The sequence below is a fragment of the Spermophilus citellus genome, assembly GCF_964194105.1.
Source record: "Spermophilus citellus genome assembly, chromosome: 11".
Taxonomy (NCBI): Eukaryota; Metazoa; Chordata; class Mammalia; order Rodentia; family Sciuridae; genus Spermophilus; species Spermophilus citellus.
Window position 1 is genome coordinate 48,818,692 of NC_138192.1, and position 6,310 is coordinate 48,825,001.

The following is a 6,310-nucleotide window of genomic DNA, read 5'->3' on the forward strand; positions in this document are numbered from 1 at the left end:
ATTTGAATTCTTCAGGTAGCTCTCTCAGACCTTCCAGGTGGCTAGAGGACAGAATAGTACATGTCATTCGTTAACCTCACAATAGTATTTCCCTAGCCTTATTATTGTTTGGATCCAATTTATCTTAGATTGTACCCGAAGAATAAATGAAACATGCAGAGGAATTGGTGAGAACAATTAGTTAAGATATAATAATTATGTTTTAAAAGTTGTCAAAGATACATAACAAGTTTAGTTTCAGCAGCAGAACATCTACCAACTGTAAAGGAAGTCTGTGTGCAGTTTTCCCCCTGGAGAAGGGTAATGTTATGTTTTCCCACGTTGGTCACCATTTCTTACTCTGAGGGATTGCAATGTATCACCTACTATCTCAAGAAGTAGTTTCCTATTTGAAATGGAATAATGAAAGCACCTGAAATTAAAATGTCAGAATAATGTTTGTTTACATCATTTGATTTAAAAATAAAAAATGACACATGATTACATGAGCTCAAACTGGACCTTGGCTTAATCACAGCATTTCACCTTCTGTTGACTCCTTAAATTGTGTGTGTGTACGCATACATCTATATACACACACACATATACATATACATATGCTCATATATATAAACTCTAGAAACAAAGAACTATTTTTCATTAATTGTATGTTTTGCTTGTCTATAATAAAGTGTCTTGCTAGATTTTTTTGATCTGTAAATAAAAATATAATAATAATTGTATAAATTGTTTTAAATTAATGATTTCATTAACACATTAATTAATATGATTTTTAACTCTTTATTTTGAACACTGGAAACAGTGATATCTAGTCATCAATTTCGTCTTCCTATGTAATTGATTCGATTTTAGTTTTGGCTGTAATGAGCCATGTCCCCCCCAAACAAACAAACTTTTTTTCCTGGTCAGTAGTGTCCAAAAGATAATAACGAAATTGTTAAGTGAAACATTTTAGTGAGTTTTTTTTTTGTTTATCCTCCTTTTGTACTGCAAGTAAATTAGATATGAATGCAGGGGTTAAGGCACCCACCTTGAGGCCATGAGAGCAAGGTTAAAAGAGTCCTAATTACCTATACCCTTGATATTCTCAGCTATGCAAACAATACCAACAACTGCTTATTTCTTTATTTTTTATTAAATAAGAAAACAAACAATTCTGTGTTTAAGGCACTGGTATTTAGAATTTTTGTATATGTAATGAAATATAATATTAACCCATATAGAGAATAAATATCAATCATCTTTATATATGTCTTAAACATATAGATGTTCTAAAACTCAGCCCCAAATAGATACCCCAAATAAGGTTTCTTGAAATGATTTGAACTAATACTTGCATAGTTTTTATCTATAAATGAATTCACAAACATTATCTCATTTGAGCATTGTAAAAATGCAATTAATTCAGTCACTATTTATTGAGCTTTTACTATCCACCAGACTGAACTAGTCATTGGAGATACACATTGTAAGCAGTATAAAAACTTACTTGACCTAATGAGGTACCCACTTTCAATAAAGTGAATGAATAATGGAAAATTAGATGAAAGAATTTAGTACCATGATAAAGGTACACAATAACAATATAGAACTTGGGGCCAAGGGATGCTACATAAAGTGAAGAGAGACTGCATTTGAAGCTGAGATGTGTTGGAGTTAACTATGGAAAAAGTGAAAGGTGGACATGAGGAGTGGGTGCAGAGCCTCTGATGTGGAGCAGGTGGCTAGAATAAAGACCTTCAGGAGGAAAAGCTTCACACATTTGAGGAAATGGAAAACCAGGTCCAGTGGACATAGTGTAATGAACAAAGGATAAAGTACCTAATATGTCATGAATGCTCAGAAATATCTGCTGGAAAAGAATAAATATTATTATAACTATCGTGAAGTAATCATATCAGTATAATTAATGACAAATAATAATGACTAAGTGGAAGGATTAAAATGCCATATGATTAAAAATACTTGATTTTTGAAGTTGTATCTGTAACATGTTACTGACAATACTTTCCTTATTATGAGCCAAAGTATAATAACTGAGTAACAATAGAAGAGTTCATTCATAACTCTGATAGATTATTAAACTTGTGATATTTTTCAAGGTTAAACTCACATCCTCAGTTTTAATTTTAATTCATGTTTTAGAGTGTTAACAAAACTCATCTGAATCCATAAATGGGATTGAAAAGCCTAAGATGATGTGAGACAAAGGCCATTTCCTATATTGTCTTCACTCTGCTATGTGCCTGGTCATGTTCCTCAGATACTAAATAAGTTTTAGTAAAGTTTATTGAAAAGAATGGGGAATCTTTTTGAAAAGTCAAGTAGTTATCCTCCTTCATTCTCAGAGAATCTACTTATAATTTATCAGTACATATACACAGAATAATTTTTTAAAATTTATGTAATAAGATATTTAAGGTTAAAATATACAAAATTAGTCATCTAAAACAAACAGTGGTAACATGTCATTTTGGTAAGTATTTTTATTTGTAGCTTTTGAATTATCCTAATATTTTTAGATTACCTCAAAATATATATTTAAAAAGTAGCTACAACTACTACTATATATCATTACTTTGGAAGAAATAAAAATAATCTGCCCAATCTCCATGAATATATGATGGGAAATGAATTAGGGTGTTGCAATTCATCACTTTTGAATATGATTCAGATGTGTGTAGTTTCTTGCTTAAAATCTTCAAATTACTTAAGAAATCAGTAAAATGTACCACAGACCTTTTATTATGGGTATTCTTACATCTAATAGGTTAGAATATGCTGACATAAAATTGCCTTAAAATGTTTTTTTAAATGAAGGTTTTCTGTGTTTTGTGCCCCCCAAAATTATGATTTAGTAGGTCACTGACACTGGGGTTTTTACAAATATTTTTTTTAAAATTCTGTTCATTATTATATATGTGTTTTGACCAGATTTTTTGGGGAAAATGAGTAAATAAGAAAGAAGGTGCTCAATCTTAGGTAACCAGTTAAGAGTCCACTATGGAAAGAAGACAGCAATGTTTCCCAAAGCCATAAAAATCATAGATGAGGTTTCCTTCATTGTATGTAAAGAGATGTGCAGTCTAAATAATCAAATATGTGGGAGAGAATGAATATGTAACCTAGCTAAAGAGTCACTACAAGTTTGGGGGGAAAAAAACTGGAAACTATCCCCCCAGCTGTCTGCAGAAATAGATTATTTTTCCTAATTTCCTGATTTAGTTATAGTCATAGTGTACATAAAAACAGATTTGATTTTCCTGGAATCAAACATAAAATGAAAGCCAAGGCCTTATCACTGAAACAAGACAGCAGTTTTGCAGAGCTGTGTACATCCTTTGAACTCAGATGACATTGTCTCAGAGGAAAAGATGTTTGATGAGTTTTTTACACTTTGAAGCTCTTGCTAAGGAAAATGAGCTGGGAATCTCTTTTGGTAGAATTGAGGGGGGGTGGATAATTTCGTCTTCAAAAGATGAGTGGAAAAGTGTCATTTTCTATTTCCCTTAAGTATCGTTCTTTCAAATACTTGTGTGACAAGAGGTTCAACAGGCTTAGATTTGGAGTTTTAGTTTTCCAGAAATGCATGGAGGACTTAAATGGTCCTGCACATCAAAAGGAAGAGAGAGAGAAAAAAAAATCCCCTAGAAAGAAGGAAATTGTGCAGCAAACCCTTGAAAACTGTAGCTCATGAAATTGCTATAATCAATTCTATAGCCTTCAATTTAAAAGGAAATTAACAATTGAAATCCAACACTGAATTAACTAACATTTTAACCTGTCAATTTAACCTGTCAATAATAAACTCAGGGAGAAATGATCTTTAGAGATAGAAAACTCTTTGAAAACTGTTCATTCCACAGATACAGATTAAATGCTAAGTTCTGTATAAGGTGCTTTATGCACACACAGAAGTTGTAGTCAGGTTGAGTAAAAAAGAAGAATGAGAAATAAAGTGATGCAGAGTAGAAATAAAGAAAAGATGAACTGACTGGTGATAGAAATGATGAAAAATACAAAAAAGAAAAGCCAAAATTGGAAGGCTTGGAAATGTGGAGAATTGTGACGACTCTGGGATTCTGTTCTATTTACAAATTAATAAGTATGTCTTCCAAAGTTTCAAAGATGGTGGCGGAAGAGAGGAGTCTCCCGGGTCAAAGACAAATGACTTTTACTTATAGCAAAGCAGGTATCATGTGCTTCATGTTCACATCAGTTTCCCTAGTCCCTCAGGTCTCCTGTAGGCAATACAGGTACAGGCTCATGTGGAGGTCTGTGTCATAGTTGAGGAAACTTGAAATTGGGAAACTCAAAACACATAAAGGCAAAACTGCCCAATTAACCTATGCCATAAAGGGAGACAGAATCTTTATTATCCTCAGTGTGTCTTACTTTGGAACAGAAATGTTTATTTAGTTTTCCAGAATTGCATGGAGGACTTAAATGGCCCTGCACATCAAAAGGGGGGGGGGGGAGAGAGAGAGAGAGAGAGAGAGAGAGAGAGAGAGAGAGAGAGAAAGAGAGAGAATCCCCTTCAAAGGAGGAAATGGTGCAGCAAACCCTTGAAAACTTGTAGCTGTTAAATTTAACAGCTAAATAAAATAAGATAAATAAATAAACCTCTCTGTTCATAGTAAGACACTCTATCTTCCAAGACTATTTATTATAGAAAATTCTTGAGAAAATATCCCAGAATAAAGCTACTAAAGCCAGAAGTCAAGGGTCATATGCTCTCTCTCATATGTGGAGGCTACAGAGAAGAAAAAAAAATGTGTGGGTGTGGTCATCTCATGAAAATAGAAGAGATACCAGTAGATTAGAGGATAGAGCTCAAGGAAGATAAGAAGGGTAGGCAAAAGAGGAGATAAGAGAAGATTAATGGAAATTATGCTGTATGTGTTTGATTATATCACAATGAATCCCACCACTATGCGTAATTACAGTACACCAATAAAATACTTATTAAAGGTTACTGAAGACTTGGACTTACAGATCACTGCAAGTTCTAGAATAGAGGGTTGACAACACAATACAGAAGATACAGGAGTTTTGACCAGCACTTCTCTAACACTGTGCCATTCCGTGTCTTCATAGTTCTTTTCACTAGAGCAAAATAGGATCAGTACCAATCACTCTTCCACATGATCTTTAAAAACTCTTCTCGGCATTTGTGGTTAAAACAAGAAGTTAGTTGGATTTAGAAGACACGCATGTTTATAAGACCCAAGGTGAACTTACAAAGACATAGTAATTTGGAAATAGTTTTAAGTGTTTTTTTTTTTTGTTTTTTTTTTTTTTGCTGTACATGTTTTAAAGATAAGTTTTAAATATTCTCATTAATTTATTTTTGTTTATCTGTTGCTACTGTCTTAGAAAAAAAAAATCATTGTGGTGGTTGCCAAGCCTAGCAGCTTTAGGCCACTATTTATATTTTTTCCATACCCTATTCATTCCCATTTCTTGTAGTGAACAAAACCAAAGCTCTTTGACCTCATTATTTTTTGTTTCACAGACACCCTAATGTTACATCTTAACCAAACAAGACAGAGACACTTTTATTGTTTTTCAGTGCGCAATACATTTCTGTTAGATTATAGCCTAAAACACTGAAATAATAACCCAAACACTATTTCTCAAGGTTATACAATCCATGAGAGTGTGTGTACGTGTGTGTGTGTGTGTGTGTGTGTACGTGTGTGTAGAATAGAACATTTTCAAGCTCAAAGCCATACAACAAAACTGAAAGTCCATATATGATTAAAAACTTCCAAGAAATTTGGTATAGAAGCAATGTACCTCAGTATCATAAAAGCTTTATACAATAAGTTCATAGCTGACATTATACTCAGCCATGAAAAAAGTCAAACTTCCTCTGAAGGTCAGGAACAGGACAATGATGATCATTCTTGCAAATTCTATTCAACATAGAATGGGAAGTCCTAGTGAGAGCAGCTGAGCAACTAAAATAAATAGAGACTCCACAGAGAAAACGAGCTAAAGTTTCTGTTTACAGATGATTTAATCCCACAAATAGAAAATCCTACAGACTTCACACACACACACACACACACACACACACACACACACACCCCTCAGGAAATTTGCAGAGAAAATCAACATACAATAATCAGTGGTCTTTATCATCTCATGAAAATAGAAGAAATACCAGTAGTTTAGAGGATAGAGATAATCAAGGAACAATCTGAAAAAGTGATCAAGGAAATCCCTTTCACAATACCTAACAAAAATTAAACACCTAGTAATAAATAAATACATAGAAGGTGAAAAATCTATACACTAAAACCTA